Genomic DNA, 23,468 nt, shown 5'->3' with positions numbered 1-23,468 from the left:
TTATTATGATATATAATAATTTATATTTTCATCTTAGTATAATTATAATATTTTATATACATTATTGTGTTGGTGTTTTAAAAAATACTAAGCAACAAAATGCTTAATACCAAGATGACAATACTCACACAATCTAAAGACTAGCCAATTCTTATTATCAATTGTATATGCACAGCATTTAGGCCCAACTTCAACAAAACCAAGGGTGGTTTTCTACTCTTATGGCTCTGCAAAACTAGGGTGGGTATACCTAGGGATGATTCAAGATTGGGAAAAATTGTATGAGGATTATTTTTGTTTCATTGTGATTCTCATCTCATATCCTCAAATACATGTACAATTCTTGATAATTTGATAAACACATCCCATATAACAAATATGGCCAAAATTCTTCTATAGATCTGTAGGTGTTCTCAGCAATAGTGGCTAACTGAAGCTAAAACATTCCATGCAAACAAGTACTGGCCAACTTTGAAGATCTATAGGAAATAAAATTAAAATTGATTAAATTCTACATTTTTGACAACCATTTGTGACACATTTCTCTTTTAGCTGGATCAAATTTGATCAGTGCCTAGTCCATTGGGGTTCAAAGTCTACAGCAAATTCTTGGATCTAATTTGTTGCCTTACACAAATTTTTATCAACAATTCTTATCAGAATTCATCATTCAAAATCCTTTCCACTACTACAACAACCTTATCACATTCATCAAAGCTTTTACCTAATCCATTGAATTAACAACAGTGATAAATAGATATACAACCTAACTGGATTGCATTCAATTGCACAAGCCTTTACTTATACAATATCAAGATAACCAAGTAATCAAAAGGAGACAAGATTCAGAAAGAACTGTTATGGGGATAGTTCATAATTTGTATTCATTTTCCTTGAAAATTGTATACAATTTATAGTAGACTCAGAATGACCTTCAGAAGAAACACAGATAATCCTATATTCATGTATTCTCAAGATCTAACAAAGAAAATACACCACCAATTTGCTCAAAACAATGGACCAAAAATAGACTAAGTATCACTTAGAAAAATAGAATTTGGACCCTTTCTCTAGCCCTGGAATCTCACTTATATAGTGTAAAATGCAACAAGCTTCAGGCTAAGAGAAAATGATAGGTGTCCTTTTTTAAAGAAATATTTACACGCACCTACTCATAAAAAGACAAAATGTGAGTAACAAAAACAGTTTTACATCAAACATTCCTTTTGTGGGCCCTTTTTGTTACATCCTTTGGAATTGGTAGAACACAATAATTTGGTTGTTTTATCCATTTGATTCCTCAAAATAAGTGACCATGAGGCTTGAAAGTGATGTGTCTTCTTTAGTTACCTGCAAGTTTACTTTAACTTGGGGATTTTCTCTATCTTTATCATCGACTATTAAAGTAATAGTTACACTTGCATGATCTTTTGCCTCGTCATCTTCTGACATTTGCTCTGCAAACATCAATTTATCTTTCCACTTATTATAAACAATGTCATCTGGCCATTCAAAATTCAGGACTTCTTTTGTACAATTATCAGGGAGTTTGCAATTGCCTCCATATTAACCAATTCTTTTCGGATGGAGCTATAATATATCTGCACTTTAACCAACTCCTCATTTTTTATTGCCCACAATAGATGGCTCACTTCATTTATAACCTTATTTATTCTCTCACTAAAAACTTCATCTAGCTCCCTCTTCCATTCCTCCTTTTCCTTTATTTTATCAACTGACTTTAGAGCACAAGGGAATAAATCAAATTTTTCCAAAAAATACTTGGAAAGACAAATAGTTAATCTTCTATAGAAAGAATCTTGTTTATCATCAAAATATTGTGAATTATTTAGTAAATCAAAAATTCCTTCTATCTGATGATATGTTAGATGAATAACAGATATACACATAGCAGTGATATCTGAACTTCTCTTTGTCCACTTCTATACAATGGGTCTGAATATAGCTTCATTTTGCTTTAATTCATCCCTGATTGCTGAAATCCTTGATAATTGATCAAAACAAATGGGCCATTCTATCCTGTCTATTAAATACATAATACCCTGCCTCAATTTTTCTTCATGCTGATTGTTAAGCTCTACATACATTGCACACAACTTATTCTTCTCCTCTTCAAAATCATCTGCAGTATAGAACTGAGGCCTCTCTGGTGTATCAGGTATCTCAATAATCAGAGTGGACTTGAAGGGTTCAATAGGTGGCCTTGGGGGATATGTAATCCTGGGTTTACCAATCTCTCCTAATTTTCTTTTCCCAAGAATCTTCTCCATTTGGGCTACTTTATTTTCCAATGATTGTATTTGCATACCCCTCTCCTCATATGCTTTCAACACCTCCTCAAATCTAGCATTGAGTTCGGAAAATTTTTCTTCTTCCTGGCCAGACACCATGCCACCAAATTTTAGCATCTCTGATGCCATCCCAATTACTTGCTTACTACTTACCTCACCAGCCCTGAACACTGTCAATGTACCAGTATGCTCTACAGTGGGAATCTCATGCATCCTAGTATTTTCCCTCTTTTCCATGGACAATATAACAAGGGCTTGGTGGTCATCACTAAATTTGACTCCTCTATGAGCCTGTAGTATTTCTTTAGTAGTCCTTAGTTGAACATCCTTCTGTTTCCTCACTGAATCAAAAATAATGGCATTTGCTATATCCATTTCCAGTAGAAGGAGGACTCCTAACTATCTAACTATTTGCCTCCCAGCTTCAAGAGTAAACTGAGTAAAATCATTCAAAAAATTTGATTTCACCTCTTCCTTAATAACTGGATCAAGTTTATCTAGTTGCTTGGACTTGATTTTCTCACAGGCTTTCTCAAAATTTCCCATATTTAATCTCCACAAAAACTGAGCAAAAGCCCTAGATTTTACAAAATTTTCATCATTAAAAAATCTTTCAGAAGCTTGGGCAACTATTGGGTCAATTTCCTTACCTTGGTAATTAGCAATGGTTAGGTCCAAGGAAGGTGTAGGAGATTCTTGTGGTTCTCCAACATCCAAATCTGTAGAAGTAAAAATCACATCCCCTTCTCCACCCATTTGTCTAAGTTGCTCCCTTAGAGATGCTTCATCATCTATCCAGATTAGGGACTGGCTTGGGGATTATTGTTCCTTTTGAGAAGAAGAAGACCCTTACTCTAATTTTTTCCTTTTTGGAGAGCTGGCTGCAGATGGACTTCTTGACCTTGGCTTCTGATGAGGGGGTGCCTTTTGTACATTTTTAATCATGACATAACTTAACCTTCTCTATAATGTATATTGGCTAGGAGCAACCACATTTCTACTGCTTATCCTTCTTTGTACTTTTGCAGCCTTGTCTAGATGTGTCTCAACATACGTAGCTTTCTTCTCATTCATGGTTTGAATTATTACAGCAAAATTATTCATTAATGCTTTCATTTTAGCTCCCTAATATTTCTTATCTTTCAATGGGTCATACTAGGGGTCAAAAGCATTAATGAATTCTAAGGTCTTATGGAAAACTATCCATTTCTCTTTTCTCACTTCTTGTTCCTACAATGTGAAAATATTTCTTATTATATCTTTTGGATAGTACGCTTGATGTACCATATGAAAAGCTTTCACCCTATCTTTTAAGAGGTCATAGAATCCTTCTAGATCAATGAATCTAGCATGAGACTCTGCCATGTTATATTTATCCAAAAATAAATTAAGGTGCTTCCACCCTTTTTTGACAAAGACAAAATCATGCACTACAGTAATAATTGGAAAGAAGGTGCCTTTCTTAGACAATTCCCTCTCATCTATAGTTCCTATCTACCATAAGAGCTTAGCAATCCCTATCTTCAAGGGCACATGAAAGGGCAACACATGTGGCTTTCCCAAAAAACCATATACTCTTATCACAGTTGAAACATTATAAGGGATTATATCCCCCCAATTATGACTAACCAATAGTCCTTGTGCATGGTCTTTGGGTCTAACCAATTCCAACAATGCTTGTGTAATTCTAGGTTGGTTACCTTTCAAAAGAAACCTAAGCTTCAAAGAAAAGCATCTATCAAATCTCACATAGCTAGCATCTGTAGCTTCTGAAGTCATATCTACACTCCACAGCTATATTGGATTTCTCTCCCCATCTCTAGTTGTTTCTAGCTCCATACCCTTGGAGACAAAGGTGAATCCCTTGTACATGCATATATGCATAAGAAATGAATACCAACAGAATGATTTGTCCACTTTTCCCCTTGCTATCCCCACCAGGCCATTGTGAATTTCTTTTGCAAGAAAAGTAACAAAATCTAGAATAGTACTCATTCCAAATTGAAGGGTTTGAGCCATTATAAGGAAAATAGAGCCTAGAATTTGATCAACTTCATCTATCCCAAAAATATTGCAAAGAGAAAAATATAGTGCTTGAGCTCTCAAGTTGAAATGTCTTCTCAACAATGGCTCTGGGGTACTGGGTATAATCACAGACAAGGTGCCAATTTTAGCAGCATGCTCCTGTAGTGGCCCTATTCTTAGGTTAATTCTTTGTGCATCATACCTTGCTTGAAGGTCATCCATATCAATATTTTCATGCACATCATGGTTAGGATTGAGGTTGAATACCTCACTAAATAATTCAGGACAAACCCTAAACAGATTCACTCCAGCATGGTTTTTGACCCACCCTGTAATTGGATCATATTTCTTTGCCAGATCCATCAATAAATCACTATCAAAGAAAATTGTGGGGACTGTTAATTTACCAATATCGAACTCCCAAACATTTCTCATAGGACTGTCTAGTTTTCACTCTAAAAAACATTTCTTAAACAACTCTAGACCCCCCATAGAAACTTGGGCATCTCTTACCCAATTAGCTTTATCGTAAAAACCTTATGCTACAACTACTCTTGGATGTTTTGGAATGAGGTCCCTCCCCTTAGTTATTTCATGCACTGACAAGGGGAATTGTTCAAGAAAGTTATCGTGCACAAAAAATTTCAAATAATCCATTTTCCTGATGAATTCTTTTCGGGGAGGCATTTTGAATAAAACCCTAGAAATTTCACAACAGTAGATACTTTGAATTTCTTAGGAAGTCACAGAGTACTTACCCACCAAAACTCGCACTTCTGCACTATGTGATATCTTCTATAATTTTACTAGAGTGCTAGCTAAGAATTTCTGTATCCTAAAATTTTTGTATGCCCTTATGTTCTTTCTGCACTTTGGTGATTCATTAATGGTGAGATTGTGGGTTCTTTTCATACATTGAAATTGCATGCATAAAATCTGAATCATATTTACTCTCAGTAACCATTACCTCCAATTTGTAGGCAAGTTTGGATTGCATCCATAGATTTTCATTAGATCAAACAACTCTAATTTGAAAAGCAACAAGCTTTATGACTTTTAAAAATAAGGCTACATGTCACAATAGTGCTTTCCCACATTATTTAAATTCCTCACACCTTAGAATTGCAAGGAAGCACCATTCATTGGTCAAGATAAGATCGACGGTCAGGTTAATTAAGTTTTGAACAGAATCTAGTTAGTTATACTAACCAATGAGAAACCTCCATATGAGTTTGCACCTTCTGACAACATTCCACACTCGTAGATCCTATATCTTCTTCTGAGTGAGCAAGTACTTGACATCATTCAGTCCACATGTCGTGCTAGTGCATTCCTGCTTTTCTTATCTAACGAACATTTTCAAATTGCAAGCTTGTGCTAATCGTCGATCTTCAAAAGATCTACGACGACACTGATTATAACCTACGGAGCTTTTGAGTTAAAACTTTAGATGTCACCATGGACACATGTCGGCATGGTGCATTCTTGCTTTGTTTAAACTTCACTCAAATTCAAATTGTGGGCAAGCACCTTTCGTTGATCAGGATTAGATCAACGATTAGAAAAAAATCTACATTCTATGCTTGCGTCATCCACTTGGGCTAATGACATGACTGCTTTTAATCCATGTGTTCTGACTATTGCATTTATTTCTGACACCTTTCACACACACATCATAAGTAGTTCCATCTAAGCACAAGTGGCAGACCACATGGCATGACTCTCAGCATTCTTCCATAATTTGGCCCCACTATGACATGTGTCGCAAAGGCACATTTCCACTTTTCTTATTTGACTTGCAGCTTCATAATGTGGTATTGCACTAACTGCATATCTTTGAAAGATCTACACCTAATAAAAGTTCACTTCCATTCAGCAGTCAAACCTCTTCAGTGGCACATCTGGCAATACACATCAACAATCATTTTTTAGTGTGGCACATTGTAGCATACAATTAAAAGTTATCCAACCCCACCTTGCCACTTGTCCAATTTCTACTTGCCTTCATTATTTATCTCTTGTGCGTCTTCAAGATGTGGGCATGCGCTGGCCTTTAATCTCTGACAGATCAATGGTTATAAAATCGGGCAGTTTGAATACCATGTTGGTTGTAGTAACAAATGAAGTACCTCCATCTATTCTATCTCATTTGACACACACCATGGAGGACATCTCATCATCATTTTAAGAATGGTGGGCCCATCTTGTCAGACTGTGCCACTTGTCCAATTATCGCTTCCTCGCATTATTTAAATGACGAGCATCTCCTTCTTGCAGGAAAGCGTTAGCCCTTGATTTAAAAGAAATCAATGGCTAATGCTTCCTCATGATAAAGACATATTCTCTATTGGTAATTTAGCTAATGACATGGTAGGAAACCCAGAACATGCACAAAAGGAAACTGACAAACCTGTAAAAGTTTTTGACAATTTATAACTCCTTTTACAGTTCATTAGAAACTTAGAAAGGCGAGGGCTACATGTCACCAAGTCACATGCTCACATTATTTAAATGACTTGCAACTTATAATTGTGGGCATGTGCTACTCGTTGTTTTGAACAAGATCAACGATTATAAAGATTTTGTGTTACCAGCGGTATTTCCTTAATAAAATAATTAAGCAATTTTCAAACCAAGGCCATGTAAGGTTTAAACAAAATTATAATGAACTCATGCTTGTGCAAGCCCTTCCTTAGGTGAAAAGATATATCATTAAAACATTTCTCTAAAAATACTTTAAGGGTTTTCCAAAACTAGGGAAAATCTAAGGATTTGAAAATACAAGGAACAAAGCCCAAATCTGCAATATTTTAAAGACTTAAATGATTTTTCACTAAATTTTTCTATAATTTCTGCATTGTGAAAAATCAGACCAACATATTGATTATTTTAATATTATAAAATTTATATATAATACTTATTTAATAAAATTATATGTCAAAATGGGGACATCATAGTCCTTCCTTCTCGAATTTGCTTGCCCTCAAGCAAAATCTTTCATACACAAGCTTTGTCATAGACACAAATCATACTTGCATTCAAAAGACCCAAAAGATTTATGAAATGTACATTGAATGAAAATGCGAAGTATACACGATGTAGATAGATCATGAAAACACGAAGTAGACACAATGTAGATAGATGAAGACATGAAGCAAACACAATGTAGACACATCATGCACTCTTTATAATTTTACACAACGAAGTAGAGTAAAGGGAATGATTTGTAACATATAGTTCCCCAGTACACTGTTGATTATGGATCCTGCACACATAAGTAATTATTAGCATGTACATATATATAATAGCTTCAAAGAAAATATTAGTCATGATAAATTAGGTTTGAACCAATATCCTACCAAGCCTAAGAGCAGAATTTTGGCCCTCTTGGCCTTAATGGCAGCCATTAACATCCATCAAGGTGGTCTACTTGGTAGATTCTTAATTGAATTAAGTTGACATGATGTCAATCTTAACATAACCGAATCTAAGCCCAGGAGTAGAACTTTGGCCCTCTTGGCCTTGATGGCAGCCTTTGGCAACCATCAAGGTGGCCTACTTAGATGGTAATCTTATTCTTCCTACCTAAGCCCAAGAGTGAAACTTTGGCCCTCTTGGCCTTGATGGTAGCCAATGACATCCATCAAGGTGGTCTACTTAGGAGGTAATCTTATTCTTGTTAAATATCCTACCTAAGCCCAAGAGCGAAACTTTGACCCTCTTGGCCTTGATGGCAGCCATTAACATCCATCAAGGTGATCTACTTAGGAGGTAATATTTATTCTTCTTAAGGAACTCCTTATAACAAATCTTGAAAAAAGTATTCATATTCTTAGTTTTAAAATTCATACAACAGATTTAACCTTAGGATAATCTTATCAAACTATTCTACAATCAAGACATAGTTTTTGTAGTGTCAAAAACTTAGTTTATTATTTAAAATATAGGAGGAAAAACCATAATAGGATGCCCTATTACCCAATTAGTGGGCCTTACCGTTCACCCTCATTATCATTACCTCTCTCTAATCATTATTTCCAAGAAGGTGCCTTTGTATGATGTACCTTGGGATATCCCATCACCATAGGCCTTACCTAGTACCCGTAGGCTTTATTCGGTACCCTGAGTGATGTCACCCAGTCCATTCCACCACAAGCCTTATCTCAACTTGGAGAATTATGATCTTATTAGATTTAAGTTTTATTCAATTACTATTCTAATACCTCCCTTAATAGAGAAATTAATGTTAATTCCATTATCAACTTAAGTGTATATTCTTTTAATCAATATTGATTCAATTACCAATTTTAATGTGTATTATTTTAATAAATAAATTAATATTGATTCACTTATCAATTTAATGTATATTCTCTAGAATAAAGCTAATATTAATCGCTTTTTCCATTTAATCTCATTGATCACTTTCTCTTAACTACCTTATACTATTAAGTATAGATTTGAAAGTTGATAGATATTCATACCTAAATTTTGCAATCACCTACATGTAACAGACAGTACCCACGTCCATCCTCCCAGATTGGTCCTCTCATGTAGAGACTTTAGTAACTGGTTGTACTTTTCTTTCTTGTTTTCATTCCCCTCTCTCTATAATAAATCTTAACCTAATGCATCTAAAACACTTGCATAGGTTCAGGGATTTCTTGGTCTGTATTGGTGATGTTTTCCTTCTCTTATATTTATTTTGTATGGATTATAATCTCTCTATATTGGCTGGGTTAATCTCTATTACTCATTAGTTCCCTAAGGCTGGTAGGACCCTAGCTCTGAGATGGTCTTTATTGATATGTTTATACACTTCTATAATTGGATGAGTGTTTGATTATCAATTTGACTAAATCATTTGTGCAAGGCATCAACTCTTGTGATGTCTATATGGAATCTGATGTCTCTTATTGGTTCAATAATATTGTTTTATTAACACTTAGCATGTGGTTCTTATGTCTCCCTAGCCAGATATGAACTGTACTTTTTATTTATCACTCTCTCCACAATAGGGTGACTTGTTTGTGGAGATTTTATGGCTATCCTATGTCTTTTTCTTATTTTGACTATACACTTGCTTCAACGTCTGACATTGTTCATTCCTTGATTCCTCATAACAACCATACAACTTGGGCTTGGATGATTTACTCCCAGCAGGAAGGAGGTCTAACTACACACAACTGTATCACCTCATATTGGTTCCAGATTTCACCTAGACTTGGACAGTACATTTGGAGGTAGAAAAAATGCATAGATGTAAGAAGTTACTAAAGTTTTTCTTCATCCCTAGTATGGCATCAATAATTCCAGAATTGTAGCAATATGGTACAGTTTTATGTTAGCTTAATTTCCAACCAAATTAGCTTAAATCTTCTATTCCATGGAGTTTAGTTTTAGTTATTAGTCATTCTCAACATTTGTACTTTGCATTGTATTTTGGATAACTTCTGTAATATCCCCATTTTGCATTCACAGGCTGGTAGGACGTTGAGCTCTGATACCACTTGTAATGTCCCGTTTTAGGACATTTTGAATTTTTCTTCTATTTTGTATCCATTTCTTAATAATCTTCTTATATGATACGTTTCATTATTTAGTGACCTATATTTATAGGCATATTTCCAAGAGTCATGCCCTTTCATTAATTACATTAATAAAGAATTATATTATGAATATATATGATTATATATTTTTATATTAATATTAATTATATATTATAATAGTATATAATTATATATTATATTATTTTAATATGTAACAAATATATAATATACTATTGTCATATAGATATTATTAATTATCTATGACATAAATATCTTATTATATATAAATATATAATGTTATGTGTGTGTGTGTGTGCGTGCGCACGTGCATTTATATAATAATATTTATAATTATATTATTATGATATATAATAATTTATATTTTCATCTTAGTATAATTATAATATTTTATATACATTATCGATTATTTTAATATTATAAAATTTGTATATAATACTTATTTAATAAAATTATATGTCAAAATGGGGACATCACAAACTACCTATTCTAATCTAAGAGGGGTGTATTGGCCTACTTTTTTGTATGTTAAAAATCCTATTACTAAAAATTCAATTTACTTTCAAAATGAGGGTCACATTCGTAAGAATCATTGTTTGCCCTAGAAAACCCTTAATCTAGTATCATTTTTCCAATGTAATAATTTTTCCTTAAATCTTTAAGCTAAGGCTTATATGGTATGCATTTTAATGAAATATAGGTGAAATTTCAAAATAATCTTTTAAAAGCCTTTTTTATCTTTTCCTACGTACCTTTCAAATCTATTTGCATTACCTTTACTTTACCTTAGGTCCCTTTTGAAATTGTAACCCAAGCTTTTATTCTAAACCTTTAACCTTATAGAGGTTACATTTTATACTATTTTATTAAACAATTCATGATAGCCCTTGATCTTCCTTCGTATCAAGGGGTGTCACTTTGTCACCTTAAAAAGTTGCAAGGACTTTACCCTTGGTGACATAGCAACAACGTGACATCTATCCATGAGACCCAGTCAGTCGCAAGGTTTTCAAAAACAAGATCATCAATGTCAAAAAGATTTAAGATCAATAAACCTCTCTTTGTAGCCAAATGAAGTTGCAAGGTTGTTATCCTTGGCTACATAGAAACATTAGGACATGCGGTTATGTGTGACATTCCTCCTTGTGGCTAATGGGTGTCTCAGAATGAGATGACAATTGTTTGTGTCACATTTGTGCTTTATTATAGTAGGCTAGTTTTTCAATATACTTATATCCACCATTGATCTCAAATTAAATCTAGGGTTGTTGTTATGTCATTCTCCAAAATTGGTCAGTCTTTATCCTTGGTGACATAGTGATAGATTTACATGTGGAATACAGTGGTTCTAGCCCTTATAGGAAGTTGTTGCATGTTCCAATTAGAATAAGTTTCTAGTTGTCAAAATTCAATTCACTACAGAGATAATATTTATGGAGAAAAGGTGTTTGATCCCACCATTAGATCTTTTCAAGATCGACGAAGGTCACTTTGTCACCATAGAAAGTTACATAGGTTTTAGTCTTGGTGACATATTGATAGCAAGACACATGTCTAGTGGGCCTATCTCAATTGTAATTTTTTTTGACGTTCTTATCATCGAATTATAGGTTGATCAATAGATGTCACCAATGAGAGTTGCAAGGTATTTACTCTTGGTGATAGAGAGAGAGATTGACACATAGCATGGTGGCTGACTTTTAAAGGAATTTTGAAGTATTACCTTCAATCATTAAATGCACAATAGGTCAAGGGTTGTCATTATGTCACTAAGGGAAACTACTCAACCTTTATCTATAGTGACATAGTGAGATCTTGAAACATGTTTAGCTATATGAATGAATAATATGCATGTTGTTAGAAAGGTGAAGAAAGGTACATATGTCAAGTTTTAATTGGGTTGATTTCTAGGCCAGAAGTCTGAAGTTGAATCATATTTTTTTTATTTCCTGATCGTCATAATTTTGTAAATTGAAGACCTATTTTCAAACTCAAAAGGGAATACCACTCTGTTTCTTCTGTGTGACCATTTATGGGGATTAAAATCTTCTTGTGTGAGCTAATGCAAGGAATGTAGTGAAGAAGGTTGAGAAATTTATCCTACAAATAGATTTTTTGAATTCATGGAGCTTGGTGCTTGTCAAAAAACCATTATTTTTCCTTGTTCAGCTGAGAAACTTTCCTGTGACAAGAATCCATTGCAGTTTCAGAGAAGAAGTGAAAAGGCCAAGTAAGTACCTTCATCTACATATAATTAAAGAATTCTCGCATTTTCCTCATTTTTGTTCAATATGCCTCCAAAGAAGGGTTTTTCTGGGAAGGTTGAGAATGCTAGTAGGAATATTCATGATGCTTTCTTAGAGCAATTGAGTTAATCTGCCAATGAGTTCACCCAAATAAAGAAATTAGTTCATGTAAAGCTTAAACTATGAGTCGCAAATGGTTTATTTGACAAATGGAATTAGATTTGAGATGGCATGACTTCTTAAATGAGATTAAAATTATTCAAAAAATGGTTTTTAGAGAGAATGTTATTCCCACCATGGAAATATTTGGAATTTTGACCTAGGAAAGTTAGTAGTTCCCATAGTCTTCATGGATTCAAACCTCCTCATTGTTATATCTCAAAATTATGATCCATTAGATAGGATGGTGAGGGGAATAAATGGGGAATGCTTGGTGAAGATTATTGTTGAATAAATTCAAGGAGTTTTTAGAATGGACCCTACAATAGATTATCATGAGGTTACTAATTTTCGAGGATTGGAAAAAGAAAATTTTCCCCACAAGGATCAAAATAGGCAAGGAGCACTAAGAGGACATTTGGCCACAGTTGGAAACCTAACCTTTGTCACAACTTCAACCAAAGAGCCTTTTAAGAAATAATTTTTCAATTCTAGGGCTATACAAATATATATGGCTTTGTGTAAGGTTTTTGGTGAAGATGAACAAGAATGTATGCCAATAATGTTCATGTATATAATCGCATAGATTTCTTCCTTTGGAGTTGATATTATTTTTGATTTTGCATATTTTCTAGCAGAATAAACTCATGTAGGTTTAATTGGAATTGTAAAAGGGAAAATTGAGAAAAATTTTGGTTTTTATTCTTTTTTAATGCACATGTTTCTATATAGAGGAGTCACATTTTTTGAGAAAGAGATGATGTTAACAAGAAAACATGATGGAGAATCTCTACCAGTCTAATTATGGAGCACAGATATGAATTGGGATGTACAGGAGGCTAGTTTTATAATAGATATTTTGCATCTAGATTGAGGAACCCATTATTGAAAGAAAATTCTAATATACCCAAGGCATTGTTAGACTTCATCAGGCCTATGGATAACCCTAGAAATTTGAAAGTTTCCCATAATTGGCCAAAAATTATACCATATCCAATGTCAATAGTATTCATAGCATATGGATTCCAAGGAACTCCACATGTGCTTCCCTGCCAGGTACCTCTTAAGGTAGGAATAGCTGAGATGTTGTGGCAATTATGTGGTTTAGAAGAAACAGAACTGATTGGTAGATTAAGAGGCTATATTTCTCCATCTTGCATAGTAGCTCATCAATTTATAATCACAAAGGGTGGTTGGTTATTTTTGTACAATATTTTAGACCAATACAAAATGATAGTCTCCCATGCTAGATTTACTCGTAGTGAGGGATTTTTTGAGATATTTAGACAAAGGGCCAAGACTAGTGCTCACAAGCATCAATTCTATTTCCATGAGGATGTAATAAGCTATTAATTTTCTCTCTAAGAACAAGAAATCAAGAAAGAAAAGTGGAGACTCTATTATAGGGTTTTAGAATTCATTAATTTTTTTGAGAAAGATTGTAGTCCATTAAAAAATACAAAGACATCAGCAGAAAAAATAAGAAAATTGATGATCATCTTCTTAGAGATCATGGATGCAATGAATGAAAAGAAGACTCTTCTCATCAATACTAATCCTAACAAACCAAGGGAGGTAATGAATAAGTTATCTTTTACTCCTGCTTTAGGATCAAGACAATTGGTTATCCAAAACAAGTTTGGCTACAACATAATTAGGAACAAAGAGCATATAGTTGATAAAGGAAAGAAAATAGTTGAATCAACTTGTGTTTCTTTGGGAGAAAGGCCTAAAGAGCCAAGGCCTAAGAGGTAGAATATAGAAGAGAAGCATATGTCACAAGTAGAAGATTACATGCCTTCTCAATCTCCCTTGTATATAGGAGAGGAACAACTTACTGGAGAGAAAATTGAACAATTTGGATCCCAATGGGGAAGTGTTTATTAGTATTGTAGAATTGGAGGAAGGAAATCTCCAGGTTCCTCCCATGCCTAGCCTTGAACAAATTGTTGTTGATTATAGAGGCAAAGAATTACATCCTTTAGTTGAACAATCCAATCATGAATTTCTATTGGATGACAATTTTCTCAAATCAAGAGCTTTCTACCAATTTTCTTGGAGAACTAATTTTGATAATTTTGAAGAAAGGTGTAATAAGAGGAAGGTCAATCATTTATAAAAGGAGGATGTAGTTATACAAGATGAAATAAAGGATGAAATGATGCAAGAATTTAAAAGTTTGACTCCAGAAGAAGGAAGAAGAATGGTTATATCATCTAGAGTCCTACTTTTGCCAAATTGGGATATTGTAGATGCCATGGTTTTTAATGCTGTCACCAAGAAGCTAAATGCTGAGAAAAAGTGAAAAGAGTGTAACTTTGGTGAAGATCATGTTGCTTTAGTAATCTGTCATCTGAGGATCTAGAGCCATTTTTTCTCAATTTGATGATATTGGATTGGTGGGAAATTTGATTGTTAAGAGGGCTAAAGATACTCCAAATGATGAGGCCATAGAATTCAATGTTGAAATAGCTAACCTCACATTAGCCACTACCAAGAAGGAGAAAAGAAAAAAACTAGAATTGCAAGAAAAGTATGAATAAGTTCTAGATGCTTACAAAAAAGAAGTGCAAAAGAGGATTGAACTTGAAAATAAGATGGTAGGCTATAAAGGACAATCTAGAACACCTAGGATTACTTATCCTCCTTGTCCTCCAATTACACCCTTCAACATAGTTCCTCTAATAGAAATACCAAGTACCCCACAAGGATTCTTATCATATACAATAGAAGAACTTAAAGAAGAAAGGAATAAAATATGGTCATTACATGTTGAGATAGGTGTTCAATATGAAAATAAAGTAAGAGACTCTATTATTTATTTGGTTGATAGGATAGGCTAGCCTACTTTCTATGATAAGTTGTTAGAACTAACGGATATATAGAATGTGTTAAAAAGTAAAGATGATACTTTAAAACAAATTATGAAATTTTGGAATAATAGGGATAGTGACATAACATTTTTGTGTTGTTCAGTTATCAGTCTCTCTTGTGAATGGGTAGAGAAAACTTTTTATATAAAAAGTGGCTTATCTAATTTTGATAATCATGGAATTATGTTACAAAGGAGAATTATTAATTATTTTTCAAAATATCTTGGTAATATTTTTGACCTTTTTCCCTCATGAACTTGTGGTTGTGGATAAATTAAAAGAAAATGCATAGTGGGCTAAAGAGTTGGATGAATTAATGTGCATTAGATTGAATAAAGTCATCAATGAAAATGGCCACATTAACTAAAGAAGTTTTTCAAGTTTAGATATTCTTCGATTTTCAAAAGGGAGTTTGATGAAATTAAGAAATTGGGAGAAGATGTTGTGAAGAAACAATGGGGAATGTTGAATTTTAATTGGCCAAGAGACTCACTATTCAAAAAATGGATGGAAAATATTACCCAATCAAATCAATTAATAGCTAAAGAAACCAATGAAAGTTGTGTGTGCCTAGATGCATTAAAATAATAGATGCACTAGAGGAAAAAAGAGAAGATCAACTAACTTCAAAAACTGAGGGGGTTAGTCAAATTGATGATTTGGCAGCAGAAAAACCAATTGTAACTATTGGCTTGTTAGTTCATGATGATTTCAAGGGAGATCCATGACTTGTATTAAGTTTCTAGATATTAGAATGAGACACCTCATATGCAAATCAAGTTGTCCCATAGTTGAAAGAGAAACAACAAAAAAATCTTAGAATAGAAATGGCCCCACAACAAGAAGATTTATGATGTAGAGATTCTGTTGCACAAATTTTTTTCATATTATGGTAGTAACATTTCTATTTGTAGTATCTTTATGTCTTAAGGATAGTTGTCATTCTTCTTTAAGCTTGAAGCTTGTTGCATCTCATGCTATATAAATGAGATCTCACTTGCTAGAGAAAGGGGTTTGAAGTCTATATAATTTTGAGTCTTAGGATATTTTTGCAGTTGGTCTAGTAATCTCTATGTGAATTTTTGATGTATTCATCTTTTCATATCTACGAGTAATAAGAACATAAAAGGATTAAGTGTCTAGTCTTGAGTTATTTTTAACTTGATGCTAGTAATGTATTATTTTCAAGGAAAATAAATACAAAGAAAGGTTCTATAGGTATATGTGTCTCTGAATTTTGTCTCCTATTTCATATATCTGAAGATTTTAAAATGAATGAATAATGTTCTTTCATTTTAATGTAGCTTGGATAGGTTGTATGTATGTTCATTGGTTGCCCTTAATTCAAAGAATTAAATAAATGTGTTCATTAAATTGATAGGTTTTTCTAGGTGTATGGGAGGATATTCATAAGAAGAGAATTTAGAGTTAATTGTTGATAGTTTCAATTATAAGGCAATTGAATAGATCTAGTTTTGTTGGTGTGATTTTCTCTGTACAAATGGATAAGGCACTGAGCACTAGTTAGAATGCAAATTTTTGAGTTCATGAAGTTGCATATAGAACATATACAAATCAAATTAATCTTTACTTTATCATATGAAGAGTTAAAATGACGCTCCGCACTTGTTTGCAATAATCCCTTGTAAGTCATTTTTAGCTATTGTTATCAAGGATTAGTTGTGAAGTATAGAATAATTGTGACCATTTTTTGCTAAAAGGGATAGAAGTGAAATAGAGAATGATGTTAAAGAGCATATGTTGAAATCAAGAACCATAAACTAGTTATATTCCATATATCCCTCAAGTGAACCCACCTTGGTTTTGTAGAGCCTAAAGAGTAGAGAATCCTTTTGATTCTACTAAAGTTGGGTCCAAATCTAAAGTTTTCTTAGCTAAATATAGGAGGTTGCTAACCCTTAGACCAATTTTTATAGTTTTGAAACTCCAACTAGGTAATACACCAAATAGTATTTTTCAACCTTATCCCTTCCCAAGCAAGCACGGTTCATTAATATAATCCTTAGATACATAGATTCTATCTTATATTTGACTCCATAATCATGCACAAATTATAAATCAATGAAATGATATAAGGAAGGGACTTCAATTTGTATCATTCAAAGACAATAGACACATCATATAACCAAAGAATGAAAGAAAATAATTAATACAAGGCAAAAGATGTTGCACAATATATTAATGGAAGAAGGAGATACAATGAGAATTATATTCATTCGTAGGAAAAAGGGTAATTATAGTAATAGAGCATAAAATACTACTACTATATAATCAAAGACAAGATTGACTGTTAGAGGGTTTACAAAACTTTCTTTTATAGCTCAAGGATAACTAAGAAACTTCTGCTCTAAGCCAAAGCTCCACTACCGCCATTAAGTTCTCAGAGAATAATCACTAGTCATCCAAAGAATATTTTGTCATGTGCATGTCCCTATGCATAAAATCATATCTTTCATACAATTTATGACTTTGAAGAAACATAAAAAGGCTCATAACTACATGGTTAGATAAAAGGATAACCCAGAGAAATGATTGAATGTCCTTTGCATCGAAGAGGCATGGAGAGAAACAAAGGGAAGTTGTAGACACTTTAGAAATTAGTTCACCATTAAAGAACTACATCAGATAGTGTGTTTTATTACAAATCAGCCATATCATTAGTCAACTAAAGTCAATAATTGAATCCTACCACATGAATAGTCCTTTCAACATTCTACCACCATTTCTTTCTTTTTGTTTGTTGACCTAGGTCTACCTTCATTTACAACTTTACAACTTGATTTTCAACTTAACCATCTAGCCTTGAAAAACCATAACTATCTTAATCTCATCTTGATGGTTGTATCACAACCAATTTTCCTTTTTAGCATTTAAACCTAGTGACCAAGTGACCAAGGAATTTAATTGCAATACTCTCTAGTTCATCATTTCACAACATATTATTACATTACTCCCTTAACCATAGTCACCCAATGACTACCATAATCACTACTTTGTAGTCAAATTCTTGGCCAAAAACAAATGCCTACGACCCTATGAACAAGGGTTATGTTAGGAAAAACTAATCACTTTGCCCACTCTTAGCTATCTTTAACCTTCTATTCTTTAAGCCCCTAACTGTGCAATCACAATACTTTGGAACATCATTTATTAGGTGACTATGTGACGAAGGGCATGCTGATAGCTTCACTCAGTCATAATATAGAGAGCATTTAGGTTTTAACTACCATGACTCAGTGAACAAAAGGGAAATTAGTCTCTTTCTTGAGTCACAGCATAAGATGTTGCAGTTGGAAAGAATGGCTTGACTATTTGACCAACATGAATTTGATCCTTCACTCATTCGTGACATGAAATTGGAACCCTAGTGCTAACCATGCTATTGAGCGATCAAAGAAATCTCTAGGTCATAACTTTAACCATCATCTACTCCTCACTACCTACAACTAGGTGAATAATGTAAAGGTAGACCGTTGGAATTTAATTCGTAAGGTCATACCTGAATATGTCTGAACCTAAAGGTGTTCATGATCATGTGACTAGTTTTTGAGGTAACTATTTCACACTATCATAGGAAAAATGATGGTTAAAGCCTAAACCACAGTGACCAGGTTATAAGGTAGTCACTAGGGTGGAACTTAAAACTTCAAAAGGTTATATCATGAAAATATAAAAAATTTGAAGGCCTAGGGAATAAAGGTCATAAAAGATATGGCTGAGATTTTTGTGTATCCCTCTTAATTTTTCATGGCAATAAATGAATAGGCAAGAACAAAGACATGGCTAGCACTCTCAAAATTCAATTTTTTTTTTTTTTTTTTTTTTTTTGGGGGGGGGCGCACGGGTAGAAATGGCTAACAGTAGCTAGGCCAAATCATAACTATGATATTTCTTAACAAGTTTGTAACCAATATCAATAACTATACATGACACATTATTTATTCAACTTAGCTGATAAAACTTTTGTGCAATAACTCGATCATAGGATCTTCAATGGTGTTGATCAACATGCCTCTTCTATTCTATTTTGCCTTCATTTTATTATCAATTACATCCCTTCCTTAACATTGAATGGTCTTCACTCTATCTAGAATAGGATATCTATTCATGTGATCAATAATTGACTTTAGTATCCTCATTGGTCCATTCCCCAACCATAATTTCATGTCATGTATATTGCTCAACACAATATTTATCTACTCTACCTGAAATACCTTTGGAAAGTCTTGGGAAAGAGTTAACCCTTTCTTGGGCAAGACTTTGTTCTTGTCTCTTAATAATTCATTATCACATAGCTTACCATTAGAACTTCTCAGCTTAAAATCACTGATCTTTTATAGATAGCACAACTTAATATCGTGAACCATGATTACTCTAGGTGGAATCATAGACAATGCTCCTGAAGAATCTCTAGTCAATGTTATATCTATATATGCCTTAAATTTTGGTGGCGGATATATCTCTTTTTTAATAATTTGTGCATTGCTATCCTTCAATTCCCCCTTCTTCTCACTAGCAAGAACAAATGATGCCATCTTCACAATCTAGGGTTTCAAAATCAAATAACTTCAAAACTCAGCTCAAACAAAACATTAAACAACTTACTTGTGAAGTTTATGACATACACTTGAATGTTTAGAGTCTTCACACAAACTCACTTTGTAATCGATTGCTTTCTTTGCTCTACACATTCTTGAAAACTTGGTGAGTTGAAATGACCTTCAAAATACATAATGTAGCTTCAAATGATCAAAATGGGTCTCCATTAAATAATTAATACATTTATTGTGTGCATACTAAGTGCATAACATTTTTATTAGCTTATTCAATGAAACTCATCACAGATACACACTTCCTTCAACTTTTCTCGGTTAGTATCATAACTCGGCTCATAATGACGTACAACACTAGCACTTGATTTCTACAAAATTTTCACCACTGTACCACAACTCATCTTAGCTAAAATATTTAGTTATATACTTATGCATCTATCATTATACTAATTTTGGACTTACATGCATATAGTATTAGGAACTAATGTATGATCTATCAAATTGAAACATAGCCCCATACATAAATTATCATTTATTTTGAGATCAGGGAATGACCTAATCCATTGGATTTAGTCATCACAACTTCTCCATTTTCACTATTTCTTCCATCTAACTTCTTTCTTCATGTCTGATTCATTTCATTCCTAATTTATTCAGCATTGACCTTTTCATTTCTATTTTTTTTCTCAACATTGGGTGTTGGTGCTTAGTTCATATAGTCCTTTCTTAGATGACTGACCTTTTGACAATTGAAACATACTGGTCCAAAATTTCTCGAGTTCCTAGATCTTCCTTTGAAATGTATCCTAGCATAATTTTTGGCAATGTTTCTATACTTTCTACAACATTTACAATTTACCCCAAATATTGTAATCCCAATTTATGGTATTACCTTTCTTAGGTGCTTTTCCTTGACCTCTTGGTGACCATTTGTTATTTTCTTTAGATCTACATTCTTGTGCCTTATGACCATACTTCTAACATGTGTAATAGTAACCTACAATTTTAGATGTAGTTTTTGTCTTATTGAGCTTTGATCTACACTCATGTTCTTGATGATCTTGTTTATTGCAAGTGAAATAATAACCATTGAATTTGGGTTTAGGGTTTGACTTACCAATATTTCTACTAAAAATATTTTTTGTATGGCATGGTTTTCCATAATAATAGCATGTAGGCTTCTTGTCCTTTGGTTTTTCATTCACATTCCTTTATTCTCCTTGCTCGACAACATATAGGAACTTGACATAGCCTAGTCTAGATGTTTCATGAGGTCTCCTTGGCACATTCATCTATTTATTAATAAACCTAATAGCCTCTTTGGCTTTGTTTAACCTTTCAACAAATTATTTTTAGCTTTAAACACATTAATCACTCTAACATTTTCAAATTTCAGATTTGCAATCTCTATCCTTTTTCTTGCAATGTCATGATTTGCACTCTGATATTGATTAATCATGTCAAATGGATTGTGGGTTAGCTTCTACACTTTATTAATCCTTTAATCAAGTCTTGTAGTCATATTTTTTTGGTCATATTTTACCATTTCCTTTTCATTTCAACTTTTTATTTATCTTCCTCAATCTTTTTCTTTTGTTCAGACACAAAATTGGGTTAGTATCAGGGGCAAGGCCTCCAGCTTAGGAACCATATTGGTTGTCTTGGCCTAAGATGGTTGAAATTAAGAGGTAATTGGAGGAAATTCTTGAGGAAAGATATATAATACCATCATTTTCTCCCTATGGAGCTTTAGTATTATTTTAGAAAAATAAAGATGGAACATTAAGGTTATGCCTTGACTTTAGGGCTCTAAAAAAGTTGACCATCAAGAACTAATGTAGGAGCATCCTAGTTTTCTTTGTTATCCTGCTCATTTTTGGTTCATTTGTAAGTTGGTGCCAAGTTACTATAGCACTTAGTTGGTGTTGAGTTACTATAGCACTTAGTTGGTACCGAGTTACTATAGCACTCCTTCATGTGCTGAGTTATTGTAGCACTTAGTTGGTGCTCAGTTACTATAGCACTCCTTCATGTGTTGAGTTACTAGAGCACTTAGTTGGTGCCAAGTTACTGTAGCACTCCTTCATGTGTTGAGTTACTATAACACTCCTTCATGTGCTGAGTTATTGTAGCACTTAGTTGGTGTCGAGTTACTGTAGCACTCCATGTGCTAAGTTACCCAATGTATGTCGAGTGTTAGTATTTGGACGTGATTTTTGTGAGCCAACTTGTGAGATTTATTTTGATCACAACATTTATGTTAAGATCTTTTCTTGGGATTTCTCCAAACTATTATTGAGTTAGCCTTGCTATTATATAATGTTCTAGAATGATCTATAAGCCATTTTGGTAAGTGTATATAGAGTGTTTAGGCTTAGAGTTAGGTAAGTTTTTGGAGAGTAGATTGGAGAGCAGAACTTAAAGTGTGAATTTGCAGTTGGATCTTTGAAAGTGAATGCATTTGTAATTGGTTGTAACCCAGAAGGCCTTACAACTAGGCATGTATGAAGATATTTTGATGAATCAATAAAAGTATTCACTCTTATTCCTCCTTTGGTTGTTGTTCCTTGTGTTTGCTTCCATTGTGTTTACTCTTGTAGGGTGGTTTGGATAGTTGGGTGAGCCTTTGGCCCTAGTTATTCATACTATTGCTTTTGTCAGTTGGTATTAGAGCTTGAGGTTCATCCTTGTCGAGATTGGATTGTGTAGAACCCTGATTTAGATTTGGTTGTAGGGTGGTAGATCTATGGATTTGACCTATAACTTGTAGAGAGTTATGATCTTGTAGGAACCTAAAGATGGTTCATGGAAGAGGAAATAATGTTGATAATGCTATATTAGATCAATTGAGACAAATTGTAGCCAGATTATATGTTGTAAAGATAGCCTTGAGGAGAGGAGTGTATCTTGAAGATGTGAGTGATGATGAAGTAGCAATGACAAATCATAATCCAAAACTTGAAGAAGATCAAGATGAGGAAAGATTATTGCAAGTATTGTCTAGGGAAAATTCAAAGCCTACTGTAGAATTTGTTCTCTATGATGGAAAATTGGATACCAATGCTATGTTGGATTGGATCTCTGATATGGAGAAGTTTTTTGAGTATGAAAACACTCCTGATAACAACAATGTGAAGATTGTAGTCACTAGGCTAAAAGGTCATGCATCACTATGGTGGGAGCACTTGCAAACTAATAGACAAAGGAGAGGAAAGGAGAAGATCAAAACTTGGCCAAAGATGGTGAACAAGGTAAAGGAAAAATTCCTTCTTGTTGATTACCAAGTTAGCTTGTTAAGAAAGATGTAGAATTTAAAACAAAAGGACATGACTGTGAAAGAATATATCGAGGCATCATATTTGGACATGTGGATGATGACGTTGAGAAAATTGCAAGGTACATTAATGGATTGAGATCTAGAATACAAGATGAAATAATTTTTGTGAAGCTGAAAAGCATAGAAGAAGCATATCAATATGCCTTGAAAGCTAAGAAAATCTTGACAAAGAAGCATGAACAAAGACAAAGAGGTAGAGGTGGTAGATTCTAGAGAGGCAGAAGTAGATTTTATGGAGAAAGTGGTAGCTCTAATAGTCCTATGCAGGATAAAGGCAAATTTGAATGGAAGAATGATGACAAAGGCAAGACTGAAAGGAAAAGTGGTAATTCTTACCGAGGAGGCACTAATTCTTACCGAAGAAGAGGTAATCCTTAC

The sequence above is a fragment of the Cupressus sempervirens genome, chromosome 6 (assembly GCF_028749045.1).
Source record: "Cupressus sempervirens isolate cs-2001-9-10 chromosome 6, ASM2874904v1, whole genome shotgun sequence".
In the NCBI taxonomy this organism is placed as follows: Eukaryota; Viridiplantae; Streptophyta; class Pinopsida; order Cupressales; family Cupressaceae; genus Cupressus; species Cupressus sempervirens.
The sequence above is the reverse complement of the archived record's forward strand: the minus strand, read 5'-3'. Positions refer to the sequence as shown.